This window comes from Protopterus annectens, chromosome 3.part1 (assembly GCF_019279795.1).
Source record: "Protopterus annectens isolate FY-2018-M chromosome 3.part1, PAN1.0, whole genome shotgun sequence".
Taxonomy (NCBI): domain Eukaryota; kingdom Metazoa; phylum Chordata; order Ceratodontiformes; family Protopteridae; genus Protopterus; species Protopterus annectens.
In genome coordinates this window covers 1,399,141,085-1,399,159,608 of record NC_056732.1, presented here as the reverse complement: position 1 = coordinate 1,399,159,608, position 18,524 = coordinate 1,399,141,085, and the positions used below count along the sequence as shown (strand labels likewise).

Here is an 18,524-nt window from a genome sequence, read left to right as displayed (position 1 = left end):
GCAACAAGTACATTTTTTTCACAGTTTTAATTTGCATTCCTTTTTTGTCCAGTTTCTCAAAAATGTGTTCACCTGGAGGACCAAAAATTGTCCAAAGTAACATCCAGTAGTTCAGCCTCTACCTGATTTGACAGCGGACAGGTCCTGAGCAATGCATGCCTGCAGATGACAGAACCTGTGGCAGCTACTCTGCAAAAGTATCTAAGGTGTCATAGATACATTTTAGGGAGTGTCATGAAACTTGTAAAGCTTCTTCTGGATTTCCTTAGACAATTTTCTATCTGCAGTTGAGTCTATCATAGCTAGCATTTTGTCTTGAAGAGATGCACGGTACTTTTTCACATGGAATTGGCAATTCATAGCTCTCATTGCCAGGGTGGCAGAGGCTTTCTTCCCAAATCTGTCTTGTAATCTACTTTCCCTGTCAGGGCAGGGGGTGTTCTTGTTGGTACTTTTAGGTACACATTTTGTAGATTCATTGGAGACAACAGAAGGATCAGCCTTCAGAGTTTTGTAGAGGTGCTTGGAAGACTCAAGCACTCTGTAAAACCTGCCTGGTTTCCTCAGAGCAAGGGGTAGAAAGTCAGGATGTAGAGCTATGTTTTCAAAGACATCATTCAGTACAACATGTACTGGAGGAGCAGCCACTGGTCTGGGTGAAGGTAAGCTTAATAGTTGCCTATAGTGGGTTTGGGCTTGAGAGAACTACTTACTTTCCCAACTGAAAGCCTCCTTAATTCTGTGTAAGGAAAGGTCCTCAGTGGAGGTGGAAGAGCATGTGTCATCTAAGTCTAAGTAAATCTGAGGTGGTTTGTAGCTGGAGTAAGACAATTCTTCCTCATCTGACCTAAAGGAATCTTCCCCTTTCAGAAAAGCTATTTCCCCTGCTCATGGGAAGGCCTTGGAAGTGGAAGAATGAGAGGGCTCTCTAGACTTCATGAAGGCCATAAGCTGCTGGGATATTTCAGGGTTGTCTTTGGCTTTGGTCTGAGAAGAAATGATCAGAGGTGGTGGCATAGCAAAGAAAGTGATTCACTTTTGTTTGGTTGTCTGACTACAGTTTCAGTTGTAGCTTCAGTAGTTAGGGAGACAGAGTGTCTCCTTTGACAGCCACAGAACAGACATCAGAGGATGAGGCCTGCAGAGCAACTTCAGACCCAACCAACATGGAGCTGTGGTGACATCTGCAGGTAGTCTGGAAACCATGGCGGCCTCCTGAGGGGTTATGCCAGAGGGTTTGGGACTAGGAGTTACTGGACCAGAGGTCTGCAAAGGTGCCTCAAGTAGGTTGTTGGCTGACTTAAGACCTAAAATTGAAGCCTTTTTGGTAATGTCATGGTCCTTTGCCTTTTGTCTTTTTGTTTTTCTGGAATGCCACTAGTACACACTGGATTCTTCAGAGGCCATGCTGCAGCAGTGGATTGCGATGCCACCACAGACGCTGAAGAAGATGACTCCATATGGGCAGCAAGTATCTCAGCCTTACATCTGAGAGTTTTCACACAGAATTTTGCACAGTCAGGACAGTTAGAGATGTCATGCTGAGGTTCCAAGCTGAACCAACAAAACGAATGAGAATCTTGGTGAGATTTGGGTCACACACTTCAAGCAATTGTTGACTTTTTTGAAAATTAAGTTAATAGATAAAATTTCTCCAATGGGGTACTTATTTGACTGGAAGAAGTAGAATGTTCTCTGGAAACACAAGCTGACCAATGGACTGCAAACATACTAAACCCACATGAAGTGCATCAAGCTGCATGGCTTGAAAGAACTGAAGATGGACACCATTCTAATACCCAGATGCCCAGACATTGGACATCATCTGCTAGGGATTATGTAAGAAATTTGAAATCAAGCCAGTCACAGATTTTTGCATGGCAGGAAGTCCCAAAAATCAGTACTGCAACACTGACTATGAAGGTCATCATGTACTGCATCAATGATCTACTCAAATGCAGCAATTAACCACTCAAATGTTATAACTTTAAGTACTACAGTGATTCATTTCTTTAGATCAAAGATCCTGACTGTTGAATGTCATAACACCAACAGTCAGAACATACTCTTTTTTGCAGGGGCAAGCACCCTCCTGCATCCCCCACACCCCTTGATAAATTGTAAATACTAATTCCAAGATTGCACTACAATGGGGAAGAGGCCAGTTCCCTGATCCCCACTGTTACATTATCACACACTGCACGTTTCCTATTTCTCCCTTTATGCTGACATTTCCAACATCAATATTTAGGTTTCAACTCTCTGTCATTCCACATTATGTCCATGGACATTTTATCATTTATCTGTCCTACAGAACTTTGTGTTCCTCACAAAGATCACTGCTGCAGTAGAACAGACTACTGAGATGATTCCCAGAGCCTACAAGTAATGGTGGATGATTGTATTAGCTGGAAAGGGCTGCAGTTGTCCCTGTAGGATGCCTGTGACAAACCCAGCCCTTGCTCTGTAATGTCCGGAAAAGGACTGCTGGTTGTCTCCAGTATAAATGAAGCACCAGTGGCTGTTGCACCTTGTGGACTGGAATCTAACATGCCCTTCTAGCTTGTGCCACATAATATGAATTACAAAAGGTGACACAGTAAGCCATCTATTTAGAAATTGTTCAGACTGGTTTTCCTCTCCTTTGGTTGCAAGTGACACAAAAATCTGACCAAGGTTCTTGTGTCTGTGGCTTTGTCTAGCATACATCAGAGGTGACTATGCATTAGCAAGTAAAGTGAAATTCTCTCATCATTGTTCGAGGGGGGGGGTAGAGGAAAAAAATAACAGGCAGATATATGTTTTTGAGAGCTCAGTCACCACCTTGGCTTTAATGGCAGGATTTGCTCTTCAACTAATACTGTCACACAACACTAAAAATGGCTCTTTGTACATTAGCTTTTGTTACTCACACGTTATTCTGCCTCATATGGCAAGTAGGGCAAGTTTTCTAAGACAGCATCATTCAGTGATGCAGTGGTAGCTTTTTCAAAAAGATACTGTATAGACTGAACTTGCATGGTGGCTGCTGACAGATGTTGAGTAAAGTTCACCCACTATGAAAACAGAGTGAGTGTTAAAAAGATCCAGTAACAGTTATTAGCTTGGTACAGTTCAGTTACTGGTTGGTAACTAAACTGCCTGGATGCCAGCAAAGAACAAAGCTGACAACAGTAAGATGAAATCAACCAGAAAAGAATAGGCTCCAGCTTGGATGAAGCTCACATGGCTTTCAGTAATTCAGAGTTAAAATAACTCAAATACACTTGGAGCTGTTACACACTGTAAGAATATATAAAGACAAATAACAGGCTGAAAAAAGCAAAGAAACTTTAAGTAGCCATTCAGATGACATGATAAAACTGCAGAAAATAGTGATTGAATGAAGGAAAGACTGTCTGAACATGAGATATCTCGAGAACGGTTTTAAAATAAGTGTAGCATTAGAAGACACAGAAATTGGAGAAAACCTGAGATATTTTTCTATATCAGAGAAAACGGCAGGAGTACAATGTAGGAACAGAGACTGCCCAGTGGTTATAGCTTTTGGATACCCTTGCATGTCTTAAGTATTGTGCACAAGAGTTTAAGGACATGTGCTTTCATGAGCTTTGGGACTGTACTTTTATAGTTATGTCTTTCAGATACTTATGTGTGTCTTAACCATTGTGTAAAAGGGTTAAAATTTCATGCATTTATTGTAATTAAGTACAACAGCTCCAATATCTGTTTTGTAGCAATGGGACAATCTCTCCAATTGGCATGTAGTACTAAATAATACAGAAAGTTCTGAGTGACGGATCATTGAATATCCCATAAACAATAAGCTGGACAGTCTAACAGCACTAAGAGCTACAAGCTAAAGTTCTAGATGACATTACCTTGCTTCAACAGGAATCTTCTAACTGGTCTAAATCTTAACGAGGGTGTACAACAGAGCAAAGTGCCATGGATAAGACATCAGCTTTGGCCTCCTCCCATTCAGTATCACTGGGAACAAAATGAATTGAGAAGTACACTGAGGCTGAAAAGAATGCATTGAAACCCAAAGGAAAGAAACTTTATTTTACTTAATTCTTTGTCAAGTGGTAAATTATTTTAATACTCCCTTCTGGGGCATATGGGGGTGAGCACAGGTTTAGGTCTAGAGACTGAGGAGTGGATAAACCACAACCTTTCACTCTCTCACTAACAGAACACAGTTTAGTATTTTTAGGCCAAGAGGAGGGGCGTAGGCCTGCACATGATTTGTAATTCTTGTCTTGTAAGTGGAGTACTGCTTTTGGCTCTGTTTCCCGTTATCTTTTATTCATGAATATTTAAAATGTGTTACAGTGAATGTCAGGAGTTTTAATGCCCCTGTTAAAAGAGGTGTATTTAAGAGACAGCTTAGGAAGGACAACTTTGATATTATTTGTTTGTAGGGATGCAAAATTAGGAAAAGGATCTTTTGCAACCTAAGCTACTGAGATAACTTAAATATCGCATGCACTTTACCTACTATTGTAGTCTTACCTACAATGGGAATGGAGCCTGAGGATGTTAAAAATTGCAGCTCCATTTTGTTACTGAATGTAGCCATTAAAATTTATGGTAGGATATTAGCTGATCCTCTTAACATCCTCCTTTTACTTACCATGCCCACTCAAGAAGGGTTTGTTAAAGGCAGGTCAAGTGCCACTCCGGTTATGACTTTGATAAATTACATGAAGGACTGAAAGCATTTTGAAGGTCTAGCCACTGCACTACTATTGGATTTTGAGAAAGCATTTGACACTATTTGTTGGGGTTGCCTTTCGGAAGTTTTAAGGATAAAGCATTTCCCTAACAAATTTGTAGCTACAGTCAAAGCATTACATTCACCCCCTCAAAGCCCAGTTGCTTTTTAATGGCATCTTCACAGAACCTCTCGACCCTGTGAAAGGCATGCGTCAAGGTCGCTCCTTGTCTCCTGCTTTCTTCATATTGGCTATTAAGCCTATTTTGGTTTAGACGCCCGCATTTGCACTTGTTTCCTGCCTTTCCTGTAACTAGTCTAGCCCAGATACAGATTTGCTGTATCCAGGACTGCTTGCAAGCCTCTGAGCTCCCCAAGCCTTTCTGTGTCTGAGGGAAGCATTTAAGCCTTCTGGCTTGTCAGTGGGAGTGATAAGCACTAGGTAGTCTATCTACCACAAGAGGAGTGGTTTCTGGCCCAGAAATTGTAGTTTAATGGCCGTTTGGGCAGTTTTTCCATCTCTTTCAACTTTCTGGTTCAAAAGCCTGCATTTGCGCTTTTCCTGTAACTAGTCCAGTCCAGATACAAATTTGCTGTATCCAGGACTGTTTGGAAGCTTCTGTGCCCCCCAAGCCTTTCTGTGTCGGAGGGTAGCCTTCTAGCTTGTCAGTGGGAGTGGTAAGCACCAAGTTGCATATCTACCACAAGAGGAGTGGTTTCTGGCCCAGAAATTGTAGCTTACTGTCTGTTTTGGCAGTTTTTCCATATATTTCAACTTTCTGGTTTAAAAGCCTGTGTTTGCACTTGTTTCGCACCTTTCCTGTAACTAGTCTAGTCCAGATACATATTTGCTGTTTCCAGGACTGTTTGTAGCTTCTGAGTGGTGCCAAAGTCTGCTCGTCAATGTTTCCCTTAGACCTGCTAGTTCTCACCTCTCCTGCACTTTTACTAGCTTATCAGTCTAGCACTTTACCAGACTTCTTGTAGCAATTATTGTAGTACACAAAAGTGCTACCAGCACAAAACATTCTACAAGGAAACAGCTCCAGTACTTATAATTAATACCCACCCATCCAGGCATGTCTAAAGGTCAGTTCCCTGTGCTTTCTCCTATTAACATGTTGAACTTGTGCATCCTGAGGCAATGTAGCAACTGCCTCATGTACGCAGGCAACCCTCTCCTCTTACCTCCCAACACTCAGACTTGCGAGAGATGCACTTGTATATTGAAATTGGAAGCCACTCATTCTCCAGCCAAGACGGGAATGGCTGGTCAAGAGGAGATAGTCAACACTTGCACCACACCACATGGAACACATAGCCCTCCAGAACACACACCAGCACTGCCTTCACATAAAAATACAAACCACACACCTACCTATGTGGAGGCTCTCAATAAAAATCTACCCAAACAGCAGAGACCTCCAAGGCATAAATACACTCGACAACCACAACACAACACAACACTAATCACGAGACACATAACTCTCCTAAATAGTGTACCACTCAACCAAAGCTCCTAAGGCAGAACAGCATGCCCAACACACTAGTCATAGGTGACTTGATAGTGAGGCACACTGATGTCCCACTCACTAGGCTAAACAAGGAGAAATTAACAGTCAGCTGCCTGTCAGGTGCCAGGATCCACCGCATAATGCACAACACTTGGGTCCCTTTACAACAGGTACAAATATGACTCTGTCTTTGTACATGTGGGTGTGAATGACCCGAGACATACCTCCCTGGACTCCATGAAGAGACATGGAGGAGCTCTCAGATTATGTAGCTCAGGTGGGTATGACCCTAGCCTGAGCAGCATCCTACCATCACCCAGAATGATACCACAGTACAAACAGAAAATGATCGATTTCAACAATTGGCTAAGTTTCTGGTGTCATTCTAAGGGGATCCATTATCTGTCTGCCTGTGATGACATGGTTAACAGACCTCGATGCTTTGCCAGAGATGGCCTAAATCTGTCACCCCTGGGCTTCCAGATACTGGCCAAGGCTCTTGCCACCCCTATAGTGCCTTTTTTGGCAGTGTTCCAAAGACCAAATTACCACTGTAACAGCTACAACAAATGCAATCTGAGGGTCATGCTGCTCAATGCTAGAAGTCTAAATCTGAAAATGCACTCATTCAAAGCACTCCTTAAAATTGAGAACATCGACATTTGTGCTGTAACAGAGACCTGGTTCAAGGCAGCAGAAGACACCCCTGCACTACCAGGCTATAACTCATTCCACATCTTTCGGCCCCAGAGCTTGGACTGAAGCTCCAAAGGTGGTGGTGTTTCCATATTCATAAAGGATGCGCACACCTCCAGACTGGTAGTCCAACATAATGCATCAGAGATACTTCAGGTGTAGCTAACATTGGGTAAGACAGTGATTCAGGTCATAGCCTGCTACAGGTCCCCAACAAGGTTCCAAGACTCACACTCCACATTTCTTAGCACATTGGAGAATATTAGGGTCCAACCTAACACGCTCATACTGTGAGACTTCAACTACCCCTCCATTACCTGGGAAAACTACTCATGCACCAATACACTTGCCCAATGTTTCCTGGAATTCATTAATTCAAATGCCCTGGACCAGCTCATTCTTACCCTTAATAGAGGTAGCAACATCCTTGACCTGGTCATTATTAGCATGGGCGACCATTGCTCTACACCAATAGATAACTCCTCCCTGGTTAGATCCGACCACAAACTAATCACCCTGGAAATCCACGTCCCCCCCCCCCACACACACCCCCGCAAAGGTAACCACCATGAAAAACTTCTCCAAAGCTAACTTTGGGCGCCTAAAAACAGAGGCGGCTAACTTTATGGCACCCATGCAAATGAAGAATAGTTGCATGACCGCCGAATAATACCCCAGTGCACTGTACAAAAACGTAGACAAATCCATGGATCTCACCATACCCAATAAAACCAAGCCGCTCTCCTCCAAAAAAAGGAAACCAATCTGGTGGTCCCCTGCCATAAACAAATTCTACAACAGAAGGAGGAAATTAATGGGGAATAAGGTGAAGTCCCAAGACTGGAAAAACTCCCTTATCAACCTCAACAAAAAGTTGAGATTCCTCATCAAATCCACTAAAGCTAGTTATGAAAACAGAATGGCAGCAGATAGTAAAGACAACCACAAGGCCTTCTATAGTTATGTAAAGAATCTCCATAGCAATACCCAGATTTGATCTGAGCTACTGCACAATAGTACCTCCTATACCGAGCCAACAAATATTGCCAATACACTGGCCAACAGATTCAGTGCCAACTTTACCCCCCCCCAAAGGACCAATCAGAATACCAGTAGATTGCCAGGCACCCAGTATTACTGCTACACAGGTTAAAACAGCACTGTCCAAGGCCAAGAATACAGCTTCCATGGGACCTGACAATATCCCTGGCTGTATTCTACATGAACTACAGAGTGAACTGGCACCTCCCCTGTGTGCCCTGTTCAATCACAGCCTCACCTCAGGCTTTGTCCCTACTGAATGGCGTACTGCTACAGTCATTCCTGTCCACAAAGGAGGAGTGACTGCAGACCATGGGAACTATCGGCTCATTAGCCTGATGAGTCTGATATGCAAAGCTATGGAACGCATCATCATGGACCTAATAAACAAGGATATAGGGAATCTCCAAAATATGGATCCCACACAGTTTGGTTTTGTGAAGGGTAGATAATGCCTGCTCAACTTGGTCAACATCTTTGAGTCAGTCACCAGAGCTGTGGATGAAGGTAAGGTGGTTCATACAGCCTACCTTGATCTAGCCAAGGTGTTTGGTACCATTGCCCATTCAGGAATCATAGAAAACTCACTAAGCTAGGCATCAACCCCTATATCACTAGGTGAACACTACTAAAAACTCCTGATGTCCACCACGGCAGTAAAACTTAATAGTAAAATCAAAACTTTAATGAAAAGAATATAACATAAAATAAGCAGTCCTCAGTCTTCCGATAAGCGCTTTCGGCAAATAAGCCTTCCTCAGATCGTATAAAAAGGACTGTTCAGCTTTTGTATTTATAAGGCATCACAGCCATTCCTCATTTAGTTCTCTGACACTCCCTTGTTGCAAACCAAAAGGAGGCCAGCTAGCAGAGAGGTATAATTTCCTTCATTGTAATTAAAGGGGCAGTGCTTCTCTTTACTATAGGATTGTATATGAGAAAACTATTAGCTATGGATGTGAATACATTATATGAATGAAGCAACATTCAAGTAAACTTGCTAATCATATTCCTTCTATTCTTAAGTGCAGGTTTTAATGGCACAATAGTATTCAAGCATGGTGATCAGTTTGCTCTTAAATTAATTATCCAGCATGTTTCCCTTAGCTCTGTGTGATTATGAACATCACCTCCTCCTGTGGTCTGGCAGACTGCCTCTATGGCCTTAAATACAAAGTAATGAGAAGGATACTGTGCTACGTTGGCTGCTAAGGACCTCTGTGGCCTTAAATACAAAGTAATGAGAAGGATACTGTGCTACGTGGGCTGCTAAGGCATTATTGGGATCTTTCTTTTTGATGTCCCTCAAATGTCTGAGGATACGTTCCTTAAGACGTTGATCTGTTTTGCCAACATAGAAAGCACTACATTGGCAGCAAGTCGCTAAGTATATGATGTGGGAACTAGTACAATCAGCATAGACATTAAAATTGTACTGTTGCCTGGAGTATGGATGTACAAAAACATTGGAGCTGTCAATGGAGTTGCAAGCTTTGCAACTTAAGCACTTGAAAGTGCCCTTTCTATTAGAATTGGGCCTATTTCTTTCAAATCCATCTTTGTTGCAAATGAGACGTTTCAAATTCTTCTTATTCTTGTATAGGAATCTGGGCTGTTCACCTACAATGTCTCTTATTTTGTCATCAGTTGTCAATACCGGCCAAAACTTCCTAATAACTTCACATACTTGCTTATTGTCAGCAGTCTATGTTAACAAACATTTAAGTTGCTGTGATTGAGTTTTAGGATCCAGGCTCTCATGATGACTCGATGTGGGTTCAGAGAAGTAGGGACGTCCCTTTCCTCTCCTTAATTCCTGTGGATCATGCTTCAATCTTAGATTCTTTCTTTTACAGGATATTTTATTTAAATGTGTCTCAATATTTTTCTGTTCTGCTACAAAGTCTTTATTCTCAGTACATAATCTTGAGGTTCTTAAGATCTGATTCTCAAAGATGTTATCAAAAATATGTCCCAGGTGCATACTCCCCCTATGCAGATAATGATTTCTCCAGGCTTCTTTTTTATGAATTCCTGTACTGATACCTCTATCAGGATGCAGATGAATCTTTACATCCAGAAATTCTATGGTCACCAAAGAATGTTTAACCACAAACTCTAGAAAATCAGTGCTCTCGTTGATAAAGTTGACAAAAAGGTCCAATTGTGTAGCGCTGCCTCTCCAAAGGATAAAGACATCATCCACAAAACAGCCGCAGTACACTAAATATTGTTTCCAAGTGCTGGGTATCAGTTCATTATGTTCCCACTCAGCCAGAACCAAATTAGAGTAACTATTTGCACATGGGGTGCCCATAGCCACACCCCATGTCTGCAAATAGAAAGAATCCCCATACATAAAGATGTTATTTTCCAATACAAGTTCCAGCAAGGAACATATTGGTTCTACTTCCATACTGTTCCTTGCTAGGAAAGATCTTATTGCCTGTAGACCATAGTCATTCGGAATCACCGTAAACAAACTCTTGATGTCCATTGTCACTAGTAACAAATCTTCATATTTCTTGAGGTCCTTAGTAACTAAAAAGAGTTTTTCCAGAAAATCTCCTGAGTCCTTCAATACAGTTCCTGCTAGTGGCAGGGCCTTCTTTAATTCATTCTCCATGTACATGGAAACAGGTTCAGTTACCCACCCCCTACCAGAAACTATGGGATGTAGGGGTGGGTCAACTGGATCCTTGTAAATTTTGGGGAGTCTGCTGATGTATGGAAACATAGGTTTAGGGCAATCAAAGAACTCATATAGTTCTTGTGAGATATTTGCCTCTATCAATAGATCATATAGATGGCTACAAAAGTGATTTACCTTAGTCGTAGCTTCACTGCAACTTAATCTCTTATACATTCTTTCATCATCTAGCATAGAGAGCATTTTATGCCTGTACCATCCGGCTTCCATCACTACTATACATCCTCCCTTATCAGCAGGCTTGATGACCAAGCTGTCTGTCTCCTTTAGCTGCTTCAGCATTTCATTCTCATTAGTAGTTAAATTGAAGAAACGTCCTTTGGGTTGTGTTACCCCTTAGTTTGAAGATGTCATCTTCACATAATCTCAAGAACATCTCCACTGGTGGAGGATTAGGGGGAACAAAGCTACTCAATTTTGTATAAGGTAGCCGTCTACTGTCATTAGCTTGTCCAAAAATACATTTTAATGCAAGGTTCCTGCAAAACATTCGGATATCCAGCATAAATTCACTAATATCAGACGGTAAGGCTGGAATAAAACTCAGGCCCTTGTCTAACAAGGAAATCATATCAGGGCTTAAACTCTTATTAGAAAGATTCACTGCTAAACTTGGTTCAGATCCAATTAAAGTGTGAGCTTCTTCCTTTTCCGTTCTTGACTCTGTGTTCTTTGAGTCCTGTGATGGTTGAATTTGGAAAAAAACGGCAAGGGCCAATTTATCGGTGCATGCATTGCCCCTTCTTTTGGTCTAGTTGCTAGATTGGGGGCTAGGAGAGCATTCCTGTTGCCGGTTTCTGCACCCATAGTGGCTGTACTACTAGACGCTTCTCTTGAATCTGTTTCAGATATTACAAAATTGGAGGTCGGTGCTGATGAGTTAAGAATAACAGGGTTATGAATGGAAGGTTCCAGATCAGTTAAACTGACATGAGTAATCACATCTTCTCCATTAGGTCTAGAAAAAGGAATCTTCTCCTTATGTGGTGGTAGAGCTCCCCGACCCTTATTATTGAATTCCTCTCTCGGCCATTCAAATATATGGCCTCTCACAAAATCCTGATGGTCACGGGCTAGCTTTTTAACCTTCTGCTGTCTTAGCTTCGCTTCATAAGCATTCAAGTTAATCTGTAGTTGTTCTAGACTATTCGGATGTGAGTCATGCAGCTCTAAGCTTTCCAATTCAGTCTGCTTAGTTGATATATATATATATATTTATTTATTTATCATTTTTGTTGACCAGGAAAGTCCGACTAGGTTACACAGAGCCTGTTTTCAGTGGAGGCCCAGGGAGAAATGCTCCAGATGCATGTCTTTGGAATGTGGGAGGAAACTGGAGTACCCGGAGGAAACCCACGCAAACACAGGGAGAACATGCAAACTCCACACAGAAGGCACCCCAGCTGAGAATCGAACCGGAGAACCTCTTTCTGTGAGGCAACAATGTTAACCACTGCACCACTGCGCCACCCATGTAATATAATCGCTGCCATCCTTTCCTCTTCCGGCTTGAAAAATTCTATCAGCAAGTTCATGTATTTTCGACTTGTTTCAAGATTTATAATTTGCCATTTTGTGAGCAGATCCGGATAAGTGTTCCCATCTGAGGGTAAACACTTCACTCGCATGCCTCGAGGTACAATTTGATGGTGCATTGTCCATTCAGGAATCCTAGAAAAACTCACTAAGCTAGGCATCAACCCCTATATCACTAGGTGGGTTGCAAACTGGCTCACATATAGACCCCCACAGTGTGAAAGTAGCAGACTCCAAATCAAACTGCTGACCAGTCAGGAGTGGAGTCCACAGGGTTTGGTCCTGGGTCCTCTCCTGTTTGGTATCTACTTTTCAGAAGTCCAGGCCAATACAAATGGTCTGTGGCTGACAAAGTTCACAGACGATTGCAAGTTGGGAGCTATTATTAACTCCCCATGTGATGTTGATATGCTACAGAAAGGCCTCACTGAGACCAACGACTGGTGTCAGAACCATGGCCTTAAGCTCAATGCCAAAAAATGTGTCATTATCCACTTTGGGAAAAACCTGGTTCCCATGAATTACCACATCAATGGTAGTCCACTGAACACAGAAGGTGTTATAAAAGATCTGGGAACACAGGTTGACAGCAATCTCTCTTTTGACCGCCACATTGCCACTGTAGTCAGAAAGTCCTTCTATGTGGCACATCTCATTACTAAGGGTTTTACATCCAGGAAGAAAGAGGTCATTGTCTTCCTCTACTCTTCCCTCATTAGGTCAATCATCAAGTACAATGTCCCATTTGGCATGTACCTCACTAGACACCTGCAACAACTGGAGAGGCTGCAAAAGTACCTCACAAAGAGGATCCTAGGCCTTAAACACTTGTTCTATATGGACGGACTCAAAAAATTTCAAATATTCTCTGTCTCATATCGCCTACTTAGAGGCGATCTATGCTTGACATACAAAGCCATGTATGATTCAGCTCTGTTAGAAATGCTACATCTAAAGAAATCCAAATTCCTCCACACCACACACTCCAGTGACCTCAACCTCATTACCATAATCAACAGAATGTGCTGGAGGGACAGGTTCATAACCCAGTGACTGCCCTTGCTATGGAATAGACTTCCCATACATGTCAAACAGAGCACCTAACTGGCCCTGTTCAAGAGAAACCTTGATGAGTGGATGGGAAGTAGAAAATTCACCCTGGGGATCACTTCAGTGGCTCTAGTCAATAGAGCTACTGGGAACTAAGGTCAGGTGGCATGATGTCAGGGTAATCCTATGGGCTAGGTTTGTAAAGACTTCAGGACCATTAGCCTAGTACACACCTATGAACCTATGAACCTATAAAAAGGACTCTAAATAGCAGTTACACCATTGAAGATTGGGAATTATTTAGCATCCAAGTGAAAGCATTCTTTCTTGCTGATGACTATGTGGTGCTTTCTCTGGACCCAGAAGCCAATAACACCCATTAGCCTATTTGAGTTGGTGCGAGACTTTGCATTATGTAGTTACACCTTATTTCACATAAATGCAGATTTGGTGTCCTATCAGTCAGTAGTTGCCCTTACAAAGGCAGGTAAGACCCTTCCATTTACCTGGCCTTAAAACATCCTAGATGTTTAGGTACCTACATAACATCAGACATCCTGGATATGGTAAACATTAATCTCAAATTGGTCTAGGAGAATTGTTTTCTATGGATGAATAACTGGAGATGTTTGCATTGTCCTTACTGAGCCAGGGTACCCCAGTTAAAATGTGTGTCAAATCTGCTGCTGTAGTTGTTCAAGCATATTCTGGTTTTGGGGGGTAATAGGTATTTGTTTAAGATCATCAATGTCACTTTACAATTTATTTGGAATGTCCAGAAATGGTGCCTGAACAAAAATGATGAAACTTGTCTTACTATGTATTTGGGTTTATAGGTGCTGTACTTGGCAAAATATGCATCTGTGGCTAGTTTGGCACAGCTGTTTGCTAGCAATAGGGATGCCCTTCCCATATTGGGTTAACTGGAGGGCTAAATACTAAATGGTTCAATGATGTGAGGTTAGCACGGTACCCCTGAATATTCCCTAAGCACTAGAACTACTGGTGCAGTATCTTTGCTACCTTCTCTGGCATGCAAACATCATACAAAGTGGTTCCATACAATGGTGGCTCGGCCATAAATATAAATATAATATTTTAGGGATGTCATGAGCTCTAGGTAGGTGTCATGCCCATGATAAATGCAGAGTGCATCTGAATGTGAATTATTTGGCTAAGTGACTTAGATGCTTAGGAGTTTCCTTGGGCTTCCATTTGTAAGTACTTGATATGTCATGCTTACATGAGATGTATGGCTTTGCACACGCAATTATTTTCCTCCTAGGACAGACCAGTGGGGGTTAGTACCTTTGATGGGAAACTCAGTACACTCATTTGTCAATCTCAATCATTTAGAAAGTTTTGATATCCACAACTGTAAAGGAGAAAAAATAATTTCTCAGGCACAGTGTGGGGATAAATTCAAGTGGGCAGATTGAAGAGCAGTTGCCCCTGGTTATTAGTTGCTTGTGATGTGCTAAACTCAATTCTTCTTTATATGAAAAGATTTTGTTGTTTGGGTATTATGGGTAATTGACATCCCAAAACCAAAGTGTTGACAGAGGTTACAGACTTTGCCAGCAGTGTGGGGCTGGTCCAGTACAGTCACAGGTGTCCTCCATAAATTTTCAGAATAAACAAAGGTATCTAGTGTTTGGAGTTTTATATGGAACATAATCAATACTTGGTTTGAGGTGTCATTCCACTGCTCTAAATCAGTCTTCCTTACAACTAGTGATCCCTCATTCAGGGACTTTTCTGGAGTGGATCCAACAGCTGTCCATAGTTATGTGGGCCTAAATAGGCTCATAGATTCATAGGCAATTATTAGGCTAACAACCACAGGAAGCCTTTTTAAGCCTAGCCATGTTTCCCAAATGTATCTGACAAGTTTTTTTACACTGAGATGAAGAATTTTATATACTGCCTTCTGTTTGTTTCTTGCTGTTACTTGCATTTACATGCATGCATACCACAGTATATTTAACTATTTATTGTGACCAACTAGTCTTATTACTGTGTTGTACTAAGTCCAATAAATACACTGAGATGAACTGCTTCACTTAATATGCATTTATTATTACATTTTCCTTTCGGATCTACAAGCATGCAACACAGATTCTGTCAGCTCTCTATGGCAAATTCCCAAAGCTTGTTTATACACACTCATATTTATACCAAAAGCCTGATATTTTTTTCTCAGTCTGATGTATTACAATCTTCCTTTGTTTAACACTTTTCTTTGTTCTTCTAATTTATGATTTGTCTTTGATTCTTTTTCAAGTTCGGTGGTCCAGGGAAACTCAGTCTTGCATTATCTGAAACGTGGTGTTCCAGCACTATCAGAAACTTGATGTTCCAACGTTATCTTGCTTGATGTTACATCTCTTTACTTCATTGATGTCCTTCCAGCAGCCATCTGCGCAGTTACTTTTACAGACTTTGTTTCTCAATAATATACTCCTTTCCATGGATGCCAATATCTAATTAAGATATGCCAGCACACTTACTACTTTCTATTTTTCAGCATTTCATACTATTCCTAAATTAACCCTTTATATTTCATATCATACTTGCAGCTTTTTATTCAAGCTAGTAATCATGCTAACAACAGTTTAAATGGAGACAGAATACTATTTCTCTTTTTATAGTTTCCCCTTCTTATATATTTTGAGGAATGGACTAAACTTCAGTTAAAGAAAAGGCTGCATTGCTATTTACAGTATTTACCATGACTTATTGAGTTATTGCAACTGTTTGTAACCTGCAGCATATAAAACAATTTCAAGCTGTCATTATTATTATGACCCCTAAAACTACCAGCACGGGATGTAGTAACCAATTTAGTAATTTGGTCCCAGATAACAATCCTCTGAATATATCCCACCAATTATGGGCAGTGTCAGCTTCTGTTTTTGTCTTTTACTATTAACACTGGGTTATTTGAAACCACACATACAAACTGTGGTGCCACTTTAACAAACATTTTGAAATTTGAAGGCAATATTTTCCATTTACACAACATTTTGTTCAATTTAGAAATTTAGATACATTAGTAGTAAATTGTAATTTGTCTATCAAAGATACTTGTAATGACTTACTTCCGTTGTGCTTGTAAATGTATAATCTGTGAGATATCTTGTTCGACTAGTTTTCATACCAAGCTCTTTTAAATCTGCAAAACTTGGAAATGTAATGTTGAAGTGCAATATTGTGTTTTGGTATTGTCCTAGCATAGTACAAGTGGATGGTATTTTTACCATTTGATCTATATGAAGTACTGACCTGATACTCAAAATGGTAAGTATTTTAACCCATGTTCCTTTTTTTGTATTACTGTGTTGTAAACAAGAGTATTGGTAGAAATCATACCCTTTTTTCCCCTGTTGAGTTTATTCTTATTTTTGTGTTATTGTCTACACACTGTGACATTTTTGCATGATGTCTTCCCTTGTCAGAACTGTTACATTTCTGAGGTAATGTACAGCATCTAATAGAGACAAAGCTGTTTAGCAGGGGCGGCTCGTCCTATCGGACTGCCGGACTGCAGCCCCCCCACCTAGAAAAATAACAAAAAAAAAAAATCTGTAAAACATAAAAACAACCGCAATCCCAGACTGCCTTTACCAGCAGTCCTGATATGGACACAGAGATAACAAAGGTACCCAGCAATCATTGCTGTGAGGTACCAGGAATCTGTGCGGTGATGACCGCACAGGACAGAGGAGCTCCGGACTGCTTCAGTCGCAGTCAGGACCAATGAGGAGGACTGAACTGCTCTCGTGGGACTTTTTCAGTGCGCAGGCTTCGGCTTCAGGTAGGTGTTTGGATTGTGGGCTTGCTTGCTGTTCAGTTTCTGGATTAAAGGCTTCGTGGATTGGTCTGTGGGCTGTTTGTTCGGTCACTTGGTCTGGCGGATCATTCTGTGGCTTGCTTGCTGTTTGGTCGGTCGCTGGGCTTGCTTGGTCAGGTAAGTGAAGGGCTGTGTGTGTGGTCTTGCTTGGTCAGGTAGGTGAAGGGCTGTGTGTTGGTTGCTGGGCTAGGTAGGTGAAGGGCTGTGTGTTGGTCACTGGGCTTGGTCAGGTAGGTGTGTGTGTGTGAGAATGTGTGTGTGAATATTACTATAAGTCTGTGGCTTGCTTGCTATTTGGTCGGTCACTGGGCTTTCTTGGTCAGGTAGGTGAAGGGCTGTGTATGTGGGCTTGCTTGGTCAGGTAGGTGAAGGGCTGTGTGTTGGTCACTGGGCTTGGTCAGGTAGGTGTGTGTGTGTGAGAATGTGTGTGAATATTACTATCAGTCTGTGGCTTGCTTGCTGTTTGGTCGGTTGCTGGGCTTGCTTGGTCAGGTAGGTGAAGGGCTGTGTGTGTGGGCTTGCTTGGTCAGGTAGGTGAAGGGCTATGTGTTGGTCGCTGGGCTAGGTAGGTGAAGGGCTGTGTGTTGATCGCTGGGCTAGGTAGGTGAAGGGCTGTGTGTTGGTCGCTGGGCTAGGTAGGTGAAGGGCTGTGTGTTGGTCGCTGGGCTAGGTAGGTGAAGGGCTGTGTGTTGGTCGCTGGGCTAGGTAGGTGAAGGGCTGTGTGTTGGTCGCTGGGCTAGGTAGGTGAAGGGCTGTGTGTTGGTCACTGGGCTAGGTAGGTGAAGGGCTGTGTGTTGGTCGCTGGGCTAGGTAGGTGAAGGGCTGTGTGTTGGTCACTGGGCTAGGTAGGTGAAGGGCTGTGTGTTGGTCACTGGGCTAGGTAGGTGAAGGGCTGTGTGTTGGTTGCTGGGCTAGGTAGGTGAAGGGTTGTGTGTTGGCCGCTGGGCTAGCTAGATGAAGGGCTGTGTGTTGGTCGCTGGGCTAGCTAGGTGAAGGGCTGTGTGTTGGTCGCTGGGCTAGGTAGGTGAAGGGCTGTGTGTTGGTCACTGAGCTTGGCTAGGTGAAGGGCTGTGCGTTGGTCGCTGGGCTTGGCTAGGTGAAGGGCTGTGTGTTGGTCGCTGTCTAACAGAGAACATTTTGCTTAACCGTAGACGAGCTTTTGTGGATATATCATATTTTTTATTTATTTATTTATCTACTAATTTGTTTGTTTATTTCTGCCCTTACTGGGCAAAACCCATTTACAGGTGGGGGTCCAGAAATAAAAACATTATGTACATTAGACATTTAATCATGTACCAGAGAAATATTTTAATTGTACAGAAAAATTCCATGTACATATACACACAGTTTCAATTTAAAATGTATGAACTGCATTATTTGAAATGAAACATTTTCCACTAGTAT

At 41.9% G+C, this 18,524-nt stretch overlaps 1 protein-coding gene across 2 annotated transcripts in view; it reads right to left on the bottom strand.

Annotated features, from left to right (window-relative positions):
* The window catches only part of LOC122798485 (fibrillin-2-like), a 1,115,712-nt gene that overhangs the window by 437,207 nt on the left and 659,981 nt on the right, over positions 1–18,524 (bottom strand). The gene's annotated exons all lie outside the window — the stretch shown is intronic.